At 46.5% G+C, this 16,830-nt stretch overlaps 1 protein-coding gene across 4 annotated transcripts in view; it reads right to left on the reverse strand.

Moving 5' to 3' along the window:
* Positions 1-16,830, reverse strand: part of LOC135056182 (aquaporin-8-like) — a 201,524-nt gene that overhangs the window by 141,339 nt on the left and 43,355 nt on the right. The gene's annotated exons all lie outside the window — the stretch shown is intronic.

Genomic DNA, 16,830 nt, shown 5'->3' on the forward strand with positions numbered 1-16,830 from the left:
CCATGCACCATTTTAGTTGCCCTCCTTTGTACAGTTTGTAATGTATTAATATCCTTTTGAAGATATGGCCTCCAGAACTGAATACAGTATTCTAGATGAGGCCGTACCAATGACCTATACAGTGGCATTATTACTTCTTTCTTTCTGCTGCTGATTCCTCTCCCAATGCAGCCAAGCATCTGACTAGCCTTCCTCATTGCCTTGTTACATTGCTTACCTGCTTTTAAGTCATCTGAAATAGTGACTCCTAGATCCCTTTCCTCCTCAGTAGTTTCCAGTATAGTGCCATTAATACTGTATTTAGCTTTAGGATTTTTGAGACCCAAGTGCATGATTTTGCATTTTTTGGCATTAAACTGTAATTGCCAGACTCTTGACCATTCCTCTAGTCTACCTAGATCCTCAATCATTTGTTTTACCCCACCTGGCGTGTCTACCCTGTTGCATACCTTTGTGTCATCTGCAAAAAGGCATACTTTCCCTTTAATGCCATTTGCAATGTCACCAATAAAGATATTAAAAAGCACTTGTCCAAGTACAGATCCCTGGGGTACTCCACTGGTAACATTTCCCTCCTGTGAATGCACTCCATTTACCACAACTCTCTGTTTTCTATCCTTCAACCAAGATCTTATCCATTCAATAATCCTAATATCCAATCCCAAACTTTCAAGTTTATTTAGCAGTCTGCGATGTGGAACTGTGTCAAAATAAGAATTTACTTACCGATAATTCTATTTCTCGGAGTCCGTAGTGGATGCTGGGGTTCCTGAAAGGACCATGGGGAATAGCGGCTCCGCAGGAGACAGGGCACAAAAGTAAAGCTTTTACAGGTCAGGTGGTGTGTACTGGCTCCTCCCCCTATGACCCTCCTCCAGACTCCAGTTAGGTACTGTGCCCGGACGAGCGTACACAATAAGGGAGGATTTTGAATCCCGGGTAAGACTCATACCAGCCACACCAATCACACCGTACAACTTGTGATCTAAACCCAGTTAACAGTATGATAACAGAGGAGCCTCTGAAAGATGGCTTCCTAAACAATAACCCGAATTAGTTAACAATAACTATGTACAAGTATTGCAGATAATCCGCACTTGGGATGGGCGCCCAGCATCCACTACGGACTCCGAGAAATAGAATTATCGGTAAGTAAATTCTTATTTTCTCTATCGTCCTAAGTGGATGCTGGGGTTCCTGAAAGGACCATGGGGATTATACCAAAGCTCCCAAACGGGCGGGAGAGTGCGGATGACTCTGCAGCACCGAATGAGAGAACTCCAGGTCCTCCTTTGCCAGGGTATCAAATTTGTAAAAATTTACAAACGTGTTCTCCCCTGACCACGTAGCTGCTCGGCAGAGTTGTAATGCCGAGACCCCTCGGGCAGCCGCCCAAGATGAGCCCACCTTCCTTGCGGAATGGGCCTTAACAGATTTAGGCTGTGGCAGGCCTGCCACAGAATGTACAAGTTGAATTTTGTTACAAATCCAACGAGCAATCGACTGCTTAGAAGCAGGTGCACCCAACTTGTTGGGTGCATACAGTATAAACAGCGAGTCAGATTTTCTGACTCCAGCCGTCCTTTAAATGTATATTTTTAAGGCTCTGACAACGTCCAACAACTTGGAGTCCTTCAAGTCGTCTGTAGCCGCAGGCACTACAATAGGCTGGTTCAGGTGAAACCCTGATACCACCTTAGGGAGAAAATGCGGACGCGTCCGCAGCTCTGCCCTATGTCGAATGGAAAATTAAATAAGGGCTTTTATAAAACAAAGCCGCCAGTTCAGATACTCTCCCGGCCGAAGCCAGGGCCAGTAACATAGTCACTTTCCATGTGAGATATTTCAAATCCACATTCTTTAGTGGTTCAAACCAATTGGATTTGAGGAAATCTAAAACTACATTTAGATCCCACGGTGCCACCTTAGGCACCACAGGAGGCTGTATATGCAGTACTCCTTTGATAAAAATCTGGACCTCAGGGACTGAGGCCAATTCTTTTTGGAAGAATATTGATAGGGCCGAAATTTGAACCTTAATAGATCCCAATTTGAGACCCATAGACAATCCTGATTGCAGGAAATGTAGGAAAACGACCCAGTTGAAATTCCTCCATCGGAGCACTCCGTTGCTCGCACCACGCAACATATTTTCGCCAAATACGGCGATAATGCTTCGCGGTGACTTCCTTCCTTGCCTTTATCAAGGTAGGAATGACTTCTTCTGGAATGCCTTTTCCTTTTAGGATCTGGCATTCAAACGCCATGCCGTCAAACGCAGCCGCGGTAAGTCTTGAAAAAGACAAGGACCCTGCTGAAGCAGGTCCCTTCTCAGAAGTAGAGGCCACGGATCGTCCGTGACCATCTCTTGAAGTTCCGGGTACCAAGTCCTTCTTGGCCAATCCGGAGCCACTAGTCTTACTCCTCTTTGCCGTATAATCCTCAATACCTTTGGTATGAGAGGCAGAGGAGGAAACACATATACGGACTGGTACACCCAAGGTGTTACCAACGCGTCCACAGCTATTGCCTGCGGATCTCTTGACCTGGCGCAATAACTGTCCAGTGTCTTGTTGAGGCGAGACGCCATCATGTCCACCATTGGTTTTACCCAACGGTTTAATAGCATGTGGAAAACTTCTGGATGAAGTACCCACTCTCCCGGGTGAAGGTCGTGTCTGCTGAGGAAGTCTGCTTCCCAGTTGTCCACGCCCGGGATGAATACTGCTGACAGTGCTATCACGTGATTCTCCGCCCAGCGAAGGATCCTGGCAGCTTCTGCCATTCTGTTTCTTGTGCCGCCCTGTCTGTTTACATGGGCGACTGCCGTGATGTTGTCCGACTGGATCAACACCGGTCTTCCTTGAAGCAGAGGTTCCGCCTGGCTTAGAGCATTGTAGATTGCTCTTAGTTCCAGAATGCTTATGTGAAGAGACTTTTTCAGGCTCGACCACACTCCCTGGAAATTTCTTCCCTGTGTGACTGCTCCCCAGCCTCTCAGGCTGGCATCCGTGGTCACCAGGATCCAATCCTGCATGCCGAATCTGCGGCCCTCCAATAGATGAGCCTCCTGCAACCACCACAGAAGGGATACCCTTGTCCTCAGCGACAGGGTTATCCGCAGGTGCATCTGAAGATGCGACCCTGACCATTTGTCCAACAGATCCCTTTGCATGGAATCTGCCGAAAGGGATTGCTTCGTAAGAAGCTACCATTTTTTCCCAGGACTCTTGTGCATTGATGTACAGACACCTTTCCTGGTTTTAGGAGGTTCCTGACCAGGTCAGATAACTCCTTGGCTTTTTCTTCGGGAAGAAAAACCTTTTTCTGAACTGTGTCCAGAATCATCCCCAGGAACAGCAGACGAGTTGTCGGCATTAATTGGGATTTTGGAATATTCAGAATCCATCCGTGCTGCTTTAGCACCTCTTGAGATAGTGCTAAACCCATCTCTAGCTGTTCTCTGGACCTTGTCCTTATTAGGAGATCGTCCAAGTATGGGATAATTAATACGCCTTTTCTTCGAAGAAGAAATATTATCTCGGCCATTACCTTTGTAAAGACCCGAGGTGCCGTGGACAAACCAAACGGCAGCGTCTGAAACTGATAGTGACAGTTTTGTACAACGAACCTGAGGTACCCCTGGTGTGAGGGGTAATTGGAACGTGGAGATACGCATCCTTGATGTCCAAGGATACCATAAAGTCCCCTTCTTCCAGGTTCGCTATCACTGCTCTGAGTGACTCCATCTTGAACTTGAACTTCTTTATGTACAGGTTCAAGGACTTCAGATTTAGAATAGGCCTTACCGAGCCATCCGGCTTCGGTACCACAAAAAGAGTGGAATAATACCCCTTCCCTTGTTGTAGAAGAGGTACCTTGACTATCACCTGCTGAGAATACAGCTTGTGAATGGCTTCCAAAACCGTCTCCCTTTCTGAGGGGGACGTTGGTAAAGCCGACTTCAGGAAACGGCGAGGTGGCTCTGTCTCTAATTTCAACCTGTACCCCTGAGATATTATCTGCAGGATCCAGGGATTTACCTGCGAGTGAGCCCACTGCGCGCTGTAATTTTTGAGACGACCGCCTACCGCCCCCAAGTCCGCTTGCGAAGCCCCAGCGTCATGCTGAGGCTTTTGTAGAAGCCGGGGAGGGCTTCTGTTCCTGGGAAGGAGCTGCCTGTTGCTGTCTCTTCCCTCGTCCTCTGCCTCGTGGCAGATATGAATAGCCCTTTGCTCTCTTATTTTTAAAGGAACGAAAAGGCTGCTGTTGAAAAGTCGGTGCCTTTTTCTGTTGGGGAGTGACTTGAGGTAGAAAGGTGGATTTCCCGGCCGTAGCCGTGGCCACCAAAGCCGATAGACCGACCCCAAATAACTCCTCTACGCATCGCCTGTCCACTGTCGTGTCCATAAAGCTCTTCTGGCCGAAATGGACATAGCACTTACCCGTGATGCCAGTGTGCAGATATCTCTCTGTGCATCACGCATATAAAGAAATGCATCCTTTATTTGTTCTAACGACAGTAAAATATTGTCCCCGTCCAGGGTATCAATATTTTCGATCAGGGACTCTGACCAAACTACCCCAGCACTGCACATCCAGGCAGTCGCAATAGCTGGTCGTAGTATAACACCTGCATGTGTGTATATACCTTTTTGGATATTTTCCATCCTCCTATCTGATGGATCTTTAAGTGCGGCCGTCTCAGGAGAGGGTAACGCCACTTGTTTTGATAAGCGTGTTAGCGCTTTGTCCACCCTAGGAGGTGTTTCCCAGCGCTCCCTAACCTCTGGCGGGAAAGGGTATAAAGCCAATAACTTCTTTGAAATTAGCAGTTTTTTATCGGGGCACCCCACGCTTCATCACACACGTCATTTAATTCTTCTGATTCGGTAAAAACTACTGGTAGTTTTTTCACACCCCACATAATACCCTGTTTAGTGGTACCTGTAGTATCAGCTAAATGTAACATCTCCTTTATTGCCAAAATCATATAACGTGTGGCCCTACTGGAAAATACGGTTGATTCGTCACCATTACCACCGGAATCAGTGCCTGTGTCTGGGTCTGTGTCGACCGACTGAGGCAAGGGGCGTTTTACAGCCCCCTGACGGTGTTTGAGGCGCCTGGACAGGCACTAATTGAGTGTCCGGCCGCCTCATGTCGGCAAACGACTGCTTAAGCGAGTTGACGCTATCCCGTAATTCCACAAATAAAGGCATCCATTCTGGTGTCGACCCCCTAGGAGGTGACATCCTCATATTTGGCAATTGCTCCGCCTCCACACCAATAACGTCCTCATACATGTCGACACACACGTACCGACACACAGCAGACACACAGGGAATGCTCTATACGAAGACAGGACCCACTAGCCCTTTGGGGAGACAGAGGGAGAGTCTGCCAGCACACACCAAAAAGCGCTATATATGACAGGGATAGCCTTATGATTAAGTGCTCCCTTATAGCTGCTTTTATATTGATATCTTGCCATTTATTTTGCCCCCCCTCTCTGTTATACCCTGTTTCTGTAGTGCAGTGCAGGGGAGAGACCTGGGAGCCTTCCTGACCAGCGGAGCTGTGACAGAAAATGGCGCCGTGTGCTGAGGAGATAGGCCCCGCCCCTTTTCCGGCGGGCTCGTCTCCCGCTATTTAGTACATTTAGGCAGGGGTAAATATCTCCATATAGCCTCTGGGGCTATATGTGAGGTATTTTTAGCCTTTTTAAAGGTTTTCATTTGCCTCCCAGGGCGCCCCCCTCCCAGCGCCCTGCACCCTCAGTGACTGCCGTGTGAAGTGTGCTGAGAGGAAAATGGCGCACAGCTGCAGTGCTGTGCGCTACCTTAAGAAGACTGCAGGAGTCTTCAGCCGCCGATTCTGGACCTCTTCTTGCTTCAGCATCTGTGAGGGGGCCGGCGGCGTGGCTCCGGTGACCATCCAGGCTGTACCTGTGATCGTCCCTCTGGAGCTTCATGTCCAGTAGCCAAGAAGCCAATCCATCCTGCACGCAGGTGAGTTCACTTCTTCTCCCCTCTGTCCCTCGTTGCAGTGATCCTGTTGCCAGCAGGAATCACTGTAAAATAAAAAAAAACCTAAGCTAAACTCTCTAAGCAGCTCTTTATCCACCTAGAATTGCACCCTTCTCGGCCGGGCACAAAAATCTAACTGGAGTCTGGAGGAGGGTCATAGGGGGAGGAGCCAGTACACACCACCTGACCTGTAAAAGCTTTACTTTTGTGCCCTGTCTCCTGCGGAGCCGCTATTCCCCATGGTCCTTTCAGGAACCCCAGCATCCACTTAGGACGATAGAGAAAAGCCTTACTAAAGTCTAGATAAGCTATATCCATGGCTCCACCTTTATCCATCACTTTAGTCACACAATCAAAAAAGTCAACAAGATTTGTTTGACATGATCTCCCCCCAGTGAATCCATGCTGTTTGGGATCCAGTAAATTGCCGGATTTGAGATAATCTACAACTCTTTCTTTTAAGAGTGTTTCCATCAATTTCCCTACTACTGATGTAAGACTCACTGATCTGTAGTTGTTTGCCTCTTCCTTGCTTCCACTTTTGTGCAGTGGGACTATGTTTGCTCTTTTCCAGTCCCCTGGAATTTCTCCTGTAGCTAATGACTGGTTGAATAATTCTGTCAATGGTGCTACCAGCACCTCTTTAAGTTCTTTTAGTATCCTTGGATGTATCCCATCTGGCCCCATAGATTTGTCCACTTTCAGCTTTGAGAGTTCTGTTAGGACCTTCTCCTCTGTAAATGTACTTGTTTCATTTTCCTGAATATCCCTGCAACTTAACTGTGGCCCCTTCCCCTCTCTTTCAGTAGTAAATACTGAGCAAAAATAATCATTAAGATGATCTGCTATTAAATTGTCTCTTTCAACAAGACTCCCAGTGTCCGTCTTTAGTTTTATAATTCCGCCTTTTGTTTTTCTCTTTTCGCTTATATACCTAAAAAAAGTTTTGCCTCCTTTACCCACTGACTGGGCCATTTTCTCCTCAGCTTGTGCCTTTGCACATCTGATTACCTTCTTTGTCTCCTTCTAACAAGATATATCTTTTTGTCTTCATTATTTTGTGTCTGCTTATATTTCCTAAAAGCCATCTTTTTTGCTCTCACAATATTTGCTACTTCTTTTGCAAACCACACTGGCTTCCTTTTCCTTGTGTTTTTCCTAACAGTTTTGATACAAAGGTCTGTTGCCTTCAATATTGCACATTTGAATGTTTCCCACCTCTCCTGCACTGTTTCCAAGTTCCTCCACTCTGCCAAAGAATCACTTACACATTTTCCCATCCCTACAAAATCAGCCTTCCTAAAATCCAACACCTTTGTTTTTGTATGGGACAAGTCAGTCTCTGTCTTAATGCTGAACCATACTGCTTGATGATCACTGGATCCCAGGTTTTCACCCACTTTTAAGTCCGATAATCTGTCTCCATTTGTAAGTATTAAGTCTAATATTGCGTCTTTCCGAGTGGGCTCCCTCACCAATTGGTGGAGGGATGCTCCCTGAAGGGAATTTAAAATGTTCCTACTTCTAGTGGAACTAGCAACAGACACCTCCCAGTTTACATCAGGAAGATTAAAGTCTCCCATGATTATTACCTCTCCTTTTAATGCCATTTTAGTTATGTCCTGCAATAGGTTCTTGTCAAGTTCCTCTTCCTGACCTGGTGGCCTCTATATCACGCCAATACGAATAATCAACTTTTCCCCTGTTTCTATGGTCACCCAAAGGGCCTCAGTTTTTTCTTCAATACTTTGTATTAATGTAGTATTTATGGCATTTTTTACATACATTGCTACCCCTCCTCCGATTTTTCCAATTCTGTCCTTCCTAAATAAAGTATATCCCGGTATAGCTATGTCCCAGTCATGATTTTCATTGTACCATGACTCTGTAATTGCCACAATGTCTAGATCATCCCTTGTCATTATTGCAGTTAGTTCTGGGATTTTATTTCCTAAACTCCTAGCATTTGCACACATAGCTTTTAGAGTTTTGTTTGTGCTTTTTCTGTTCCTAGCTATGTTCTTCTCTCTGCCTATTTTTATTTGGTTTTGATCTGAATTATCTTCTGTTGCTGTGGATATGCTTCCTATTCCCTTTGCCTGCAGAAACAATACCTCTGTGTTGGGGGAGCAGATTTCTTTATTCCTATTTGGTTCACTGCCCCCCTTTGTTAGTTTAAATAGTTCTTGATGAAGCATCCAAACTGTTCAGTTAGTATTCTCGTTCCCCTTGAAGATGGGTGCAGGCCGTCACTTTTGTATAAGCTCCTATCTTGCCAGATGGTGTGGCTATGGCCTATAAATCCAAATCTCTCCTCATTGCACCATGTCCTTAGCCAAACATTGAAGTTTCTGATGCAATGAGTTCTGTCTTCCCCTCTGTGTACTGGCAATACTTCTGAAAATGATACAGTGGTTGCCACCTGCTTCAGAGCAGTCCCTAACTTCCTAAATTCATCTTTTACAGCCATGAGTTCACCATTTGCCAGGTCATTTGTCCCTAGGTGGACAATGACATCCACCTCCCCATCTTTTCTTGCTGCCTTCACAATTCTTAGCATGCGCTCTTTATCCCTTGGAGCTGTGGCTCCAGGTAAGCACCTTACTTGTTTCTCTACTTCATTTGCATTTCCCAGATGTATTCCTCTAATAATGGAATCTCCCAAGAGAAGTGCAGTCCTTTTTGGAGATTCAATTTTCCTGTTCCATTTCCTGTTCCTATAGTTGGTAGATGTCCCCATATCCTCCTGTTCTGTAGTGCCTCTATTAGTTGTATCTTCCAGCCCTGCAAGAGTAGCAATGTGTAAAATGGGGACACTTTCCTGCCGCAATGTGTAAAATGGGGACACTTGCCTGCTGTAATGTGTAAAATGGGGGCACGTGCCTGCCGCAATGTGTAAAATGGGGTCACGTGCCTGCCGCAATGTGTAAAATGGGGACACGTGACTGCTGCAATGTGTAAAATGGGGGCACGTGCCTTCCACAATGTGTAAAATGGGGACACTTGCCTACCATGCTGTGTAAAATGGGGACACTTGCCTGCCGTGCTGTGTAAAATGGGGACACTAGCCTGCCGGGCTGTGTAAAATGGGGACACTAGCCTGCCGGGCTGTGTAAAATGGGGACACTTGCCTGCCGTGCTGTGTAAAATGGGGACACTTGCCTGCCGTGCTGTGTAAAATGGGGACACTTGCCTGCCGTGCTGTGTAAAATGGGGACACTTGCCTGCCGTGCTGTGTAAAATGGGGACACTTGCCTGCCGTGCTGTGTAAAATGGGGACACTTGCCTGCCATGCTGTGTAAAATGGGGACACTTGCCTGCCGTGCTGTGTAAAATGGGGACACTTGCCTGCCGTGCTGTGTAAAATGGGGACACTTGCCTGCCGTGCTGTGTAAAATGGGGACACTTGCCTGCCGTGCTGTGTAAAATGGGGACACAAGCCTGCCGTGCTGTGTAAAATGGGGACACTTGCCTGCCGTGCTGTGTAAAATGGGGACACTTGCCTGCCGTGCTGTGTAAAATGGGGACACTTGCCTGCCGTGCTGTGTAAAATGGGGACACTTGCCTGCCGTGCTGTGTAAAATGGGGACACTTGCCTGCCGTGCTGTGTAAAATGGGGACACTAGCCTGCCGTGCTGTGTAAAATGGGGATACTAGCCTGCCGTGCTGTGTAAAATGGGGACACTTGCCTGCCGGGCTGTGTAAAATGGGGTCGCGTGCCAGCTGTAATGTGTAAAATGAGGCCTTTTTTTTTTTTATCCTGTGGTGGCCACGATGAGATTAGATGAGGCCACGCCCATCTTAAAATCACTAGAGATGAGCGGGTTCGGTTCCTCGGAAACCGAACCCGCCCGAACTTCATGTTTTTTTACACGGGTCCGAGCGACTCGGATCTTCCCGCCTTGCTCGGTTAACCCGAGCGCGCCCGAACGTCATCATCACGCTGTCGGATTCTCGCGAGGCTCGGATTCTATCGCGAGACTCGGATTCTATATAAGGAGCCGCGCGTCGCCGCCATTTTCACACGTGCATTGAGAGTCATAGGGAGAGGACGTGGCTGGCGTCCTCTCCGTTTAGAGAAGAGAGAGACACAGTATTTTGGGGAGCATTATTAGGAGGAGTACTACTATACTGTATACTACTATACTACTTGCTGAAGTGATATTTATAGATTAGATAATAGATAGTGTGACTGTAAGTGTATTATCTGACTTGTGGGGGAGACACTGACAGTGGGGAGCAGTTAGAGTCTGAGAGCAGGACTCAGGAGTACATATAACGTACAGTGCACACTTTTGCTGCCAGAGTCAGTGCCACACTGCCATTGTTGTGACCACACTGACCACCAGTATAATAATATATTTTGTGATTGTCTGCTTAGGCCTCGGAGTACTAGTTGCAAGTTGCAACGTGACCTGAAGTGACCACCAGTTTAATAATCAATCACCACCAGTTTAATATATATATATATATATATATATATAATTGTATATAATATATATATAATATTGTATACCACCTACCCGTGGTTTTTTTTTTTTCATTCTTCTTTATACATACTACTATAGTAGCTTACTGTAGCAGTCTGCGGTGCTGTGCTGACCTGACAGTGTCCAGTAGGTCCGTCATCAGTCATTACATAATAAATATATATAGTACCTGTCCGGCTGCAGTACTAGTGATATTATATTGATTTCATCTCATTATCAATAATTTATCATCCAGTCTAGACTCTATATTAGCAGCAGACACAGTACGTTAGTCCACGGCTGTAGCTACCTCTGTGTCGGCACTCGGCAGTCCATCCATAATTGTATACCACCTACCCGTGGTTTTTTTTTTCTTTCTTCTTTGTACATACTACTATAGAGTATAGTAGCTTACTGTAGCAGTCTGCGGTGCTGCTGAGCTGACAGTGTCCAGCAGGTCCGTCATCAGTCATCATTACCTAATAAATATATTATCTACCTGTCCGGCTGCAGTACTAGTGATATTATATATACATACATATATATATTGATTTCATCTCATTATCAATCATCCAGTCTATATTAGCAGCAGACACAGTACGTTAGTCCACGGCTGTAGCTACCTCTGTGTCGGCACTCGGCAGTCCATCCATAATTGTATACCACCTACCCGTGGTTTTTTTTTTTCTTTCTTCTTTGTACATACTACTATAGTATAGTAGCTTACTGTAGCAGTCTGCGGTGCTGCTGAGCTGACAGTGTCCAGCAGGTCCGTCATCAGTCATCATTACCTAATAAATATATTATCTACCTGTCCGGCTGCAGTACTAGTGATATTATATATACATACATATATATATTGATTTCATCTCATTATCAATCATCCAGTCTATATTAGCAGCAGACACAGTACGTTAGTCCACGGCTGTAGCTACCTCTGTGTCGGCACTCGGCAGTCCATCCATAATTGTATACCACCTACCCGTGTTTTTTTTTTTTTCTTTCTTCTTTGTACATACTACTATAGTATAGTAGCTTACTGTAGCAGTCTGCGGTGCTGCTGAGCTGACAGTGTCCAGCAGGTCCGTCATCAGTCATCATTACCTAATAAATATATTATCTACCTGTCCGGCTGCAGTACTAGTGATATTATATATACATACATATATATATTGATTTCATCTCATTATCAATCATCCAGTCTATATTAGCAGCAGACACAGTACGTTAGTCCACGGCTGTAGCTACCTCTGTGTCGGCACTCGGCAGTCCATCCATAATTGTATACCACCTACCCGTGGTTTTTTTTTTTCTTTCTTCTTTGTACATACTACTATAGTATAGTAGCTTACTGTAGCAGTCTGCGGTGCTGCTGAGCTGACAGTGTCCAGCAGGTCCGTCATCAGTCATCATTACCTAATAAATATATTATCTACCTGTCCGGCTGCAGTACTAGTGATATTATATATACATACATATATATATTGATTTCATCTCATTATCAATCATCCAGTCTATATTAGCAGCAGACACAGTACGTTAGTCCACGGCTGTAGCTACCTCTGTGTCGGCACTCGGCAGTCCATCCATAATTGTATACCACCTACCCGTGGTTTTTTTTTTTCTTTCTTCTTTGTACATACTACTATAGTATAGTAGCTTACTGTAGCAGTCTGCGGTGCTGCTGAGCTGACAGTGTCCAGCAGGTCCGTCATCAGTCATCATTACCTAATAAATATATTATCTACCTGTCCGGCTGCAGTACTAGTGATATTATATATACATACATATATATATTGATTTCATCTCATTATCAATCATCCAGTCTATATTAGCAGCAGACACAGTACGGTAGTCCACGGCTGTAGCTACCTCTGTGTCGGCACTCGGCAGTCCATCCATAATTGTATACCACCTACCCGTGGTTTTTTTTTTTTCTTTCTTCTTTGTACATACTACTATAGTATAGTAGCTTACTGTAGCAGTCTGCGGTGCTGCTGAGCTGACAGTGTCCAGCAGGTCCGTCATCAGTCATCATTACCTAATAAATATATTATCTACCTGTCCGGCTGCAGTACTAGTGATATTATATATACATACATATATATATTGATTTCATCTCATTATCAATCATCCAGTCTATATTAGCAGCAGACACAGTACGGTAGTCCACGGCTGTAGCTACCTCTGTGTCGGCACTCGGCAGTCCATCCATAAGTATACTAGTATCCATCCATCTCCATTGTTTACCTGAGGTGCCTTTTAGTTGTGCCTATTAAAATATGGAGAACAAAAATGTTGAGGTTCCAAAATTAGGGAAAGATCAAGATCCACTTCCACCTCGTGCTGAAGCTGCTGCCACTAGTCATGGCCGAGACGATGAAATGCCAGCAACGTCGTCTGCCAAGGCCGATGCCCAATGTCATAGTACAGAGCATGTCAAATCCAAAACACCAAATATCAGTAAAAAAAGGACTCCAAAACCTAAAATAAAATTGTCGGAGGAGAAGCGTAAACTTGCCAATATGCCATTTACCACACGGAGTGGCAAGGAACGGCTGAGGCCCTGGCCTATGTTCATGGCTAGTGGTTCAGCTTCACATGAGGATGGAAGCACTCAGCCTCTCACTAGAAAACTGAAAAGACTCAAGCTGGCAAAAGCACCGCAAAGAACTGTGCGTTCTTCGAAATCCCAAATCCACAAGGAGAGTCCAATTGTGTCGGTTGCGATGCCTGACCTTCCCAACACTGGACATGAAGAGCATGCGCCTTCCACCATTTGCACGCCCCCTGCAAGTGCTGGAAGGAGCACCCGCAGTCCAGTTCCTGATAGTCAGATTGAAGATGTCAGTGTTGAAGTACACCAGGATGAGGAGGATATGGGTGTTGCTGGCGCTGGGGAGGAAATTGACCAGGAGGATTCTGATGGTGAGGTGGTTTGTTTAAGTCAGGCACCCGGGGAGACACCTGTTGTCCATGGGAGGAATATGGCCGTTGACATGCCTGGTGAAAATACCAAAAAAATCAGCTCTTCAGTGTGGAGGTATTTCAACAGAAAAGCGGACAACAGGTGTCAAGCCGTGTGTTGCCTTTGTCAAGCTGTAATAAGTAGGGGTAAGGACGTTAACCACCTCGGAACATCCTCCCTTATACGTCACCTGCAGCGCATTCATAATAAGTCAGTGACAAGTTCAAAAACTTTGGGTGACAGCGGAAGCAGTCCACTGACCAGTAAATCCCTTCCTCTTGTAACCAAGCTCACGCAAACCACCCCACCAACTCCCTCAGTGTCAATTTCCTCCTTCCCCAGGAATGCCAATAGTCCTGCAGGCCATGTCACTGGCAATTCTGACGATTCCTCTCCTGCCTGGGATTCCTCCGATGCATCCTTGCATGTAACGCCTACTGCTGCTGGCGCTGCAGTTGTTGCTGCTGGGAGTCGATGGTCATCCCAGAGGGGAAGTCGGAAGACCACTTGTACTACTTCCAGTAAGCAATTGACTGTCCAACAGTCCTTTGCGAGGAAGATGAAATATCACAGCAGTCATCCTGCTGCAAAGCGGATAACTGAGGCCTTGACAACTGTGTTGGTGTTAGACGTGCGTCCGGTATCCGCCGTTAGTTCACAGGGAACTACACAATTTCTTGAGGTAGTGTGCCCCCGTTACCAAATACCATCTAGGTTCCACTTCTCTAGGCAGGCGATACCGAAAATGTACACAGACCTCAGAAAAAGACTCACCAGTGTCCTAAAAAATGCAGCTGTACCCAATGTCCACTTAACCACGGACATGTGGACAAGTGGAGCAGGGCAGGGTCAGGACTATATGACTGTGACAGCCCACTGGGTAGATGTATGGACTCCCGCCGCAAGAACAGCAGCGGCGGCACCAGTAGCAGCATCTCGCAAACGCCAACTCTTTCCTAGGCAGGCTACGCTTTGTATCACCGCTTTCCAGAATACGCACACAGCTGAAAACCTCATACGGCAACTGAGGAAGATCATCGCGGAATGGCTTACCCCAATTGGACTCTCCTGTGGATTTGTGGCATCGGACAACGCCAGCAATATTGTGTGTGCATTAAATATGGGCAAATTCCAGCACGTCCCATGTTTTGCACATACCTTGAATTTGGTGGTGCAGAATTTTTTAAAAAACGACAGGGGCGTGCAAGAGATGCTGTCGGTGGCCAGAAGAATTGCGGGACACTTTCGGCGTACAGGCACCACGTACAGAAGACTGGAGCACCACCAAAAACTACTGAACCTGCCCTGCCATCATCTGAAGCAAGAAGTGGTAACGAGGTGGAATTCAACCCTCTATATGCTTCAGAGGTTGGAGGAGCAGCAAAAGGCCATTCAAGCCTATACAATTGAGCACGATATAGGAGGTGGAATGCACCTGTCTCAAGCGCAGTGGAGAATGATTTCAACGTTGTGCAAGGTTCTGATGCCCTTTGAACTTGCCACACGTGAAGTCAGTTCAGACACTGCCAGCCTGAGTCAGGTCATTCCCCTCATCAGGCTTTTGCAGAAGAAGCTGGAGACATTGAAGTAGGAGCTAACACGGAGCGATTCCGCTAGGCATGTGGGACTTGTGGATGGAGCCCTTAATTCGCTTAACAAGGATTCACGGGTGGTCAATCTGTTGAAATCAGAGCACTACATTTTGGCCACCGTGCTCGATCCTAGATTTAAAGCCTACCTTGGATCTCTCTTTCCGGCAGACACAAGTCTGCTGGGGTTGAAAGACCTGCTGGTGAGAAAATTGTCAAGTCAAGCGGAACGCGACCTGTCAACATCTCCTCCTTCACATTCTCCCGCAACTGGGGGTGCGAGGAAAAGGCTCAGAATTCCGAGCCCACCCGCTGGCGGTGATGCAGGGCAGTCTGGAGCGACTGCTGATGCTGACATCTGGTCCGGACTGAAGGACCTGACAACGATTACGGACATGTCGTCTACTGTCACTGCATATGATTCTCTCACCATTGAAAGAATGGTGGAGGATTATATGAGTGACCGCATCCAAGTAGGCACGTCACACAGTCCGTACTTATACTGGCAGGAAAAAGAGGCAATTTGGAGGCCCTTGCACAAACTGGCTTTATTCTACCTAAGTTGCCCTCCCACAAGTGTGTACTCCGAAAGAGTGTTTAGTGCCGCCGCTCACCTTGTCAGCAATCGGCGTACAAGGTTACATCCAGAAAATGTGGAGAAGATGATGTTCATTAAAATGAATTATAATCAATTCCTCCGTGGAGACATTGACCAGCAGCAATTGCCTCCACAAAGTACACAGGGAGCTGAGATGGTGGATTCCAGTGGGGACGAATTGATAATCTGTGAGGAGGGGGATGTACACGGTGATATATCGGAGGATGATGATGAGGTGGACATCTTGCCTCTGTAGAGCCAGTTTGTGCAAGGAGAGATTAATTGCTTCTTTTTTGGTGGGGGTCCAAACCAACCCGTCATTTCAGTCACAGTCGTGTGGCAGACCCTGTCACTGAAATGATGGGTTGGTTAAAGTGTGCATGTCCTGTTTATACAACATAAGGGTGGGTGGGAGGACCCAAGGACAATTCCATCTTGCACCTCTTTTTTCTTTAATTTTTCTTTGCGTCATGTGCTGTTTGTGGAATGTTTTTTGGAAGGGCCATCCTGCGTGACACTGCAGTGCCACTCCTAGATGGGCCCGGTGTTTGTGTCGGCCACTAGGGTCGCTTATCTTACTCACACAGCTACCTCATTGCGCCTCTTTTTTTCTTTGCGTCATGTGCTGTTTGGGGAGGGTTTTTTGGAAGGGCCATCCTGCGTGACACTGCAGTGCCACTCCTAGATGGGCACGGTGTTTGTGTCGGCCACTAGGGTCGCTTATCTTACTCACACAGCTACCTCATTGCGCCTCTTTTTTTCTTTGCGTCATGTGCTGTTTGGGGAGGGTTTTTTGGAAGGGCCATCCTGCGTGACACTGCAGTGCCACTCCTAGATGGGCCCGGTGTTTGTGTCGGCCACTAGGGTCGCTTATCTTACTCACACAGCTACCTCATTGCGCCTCTTTTTTTCTTTGCGTCATGTGCTGTTTGGGGAGGGTTTTTTGGAAGGGCCATCCTGCGTGACACTGCAGTGCCACTCCTAGATGGGCCCGGTGTTTGTGTCGGCCACTAGGGTCGCTTATCTTACTCACACAGCTACCTCATTGCGCCTCTTTTTTTCTTTGCGTCATGTGCTGTTTGGGGAGTGTTTTTTGGAAGGGCCATCCTGCGTGACACTGCAGTGCCACTCCTAGATGGGCACGGTGTTTGTGTCGGCCACTAGGGTCGCTTAGCTT

This window comes from Pseudophryne corroboree, chromosome 3, assembly GCF_028390025.1.
Source record: "Pseudophryne corroboree isolate aPseCor3 chromosome 3, aPseCor3.hap2, whole genome shotgun sequence".
NCBI lineage: Eukaryota > Metazoa > Chordata > Amphibia > Anura > Myobatrachidae > Pseudophryne > Pseudophryne corroboree.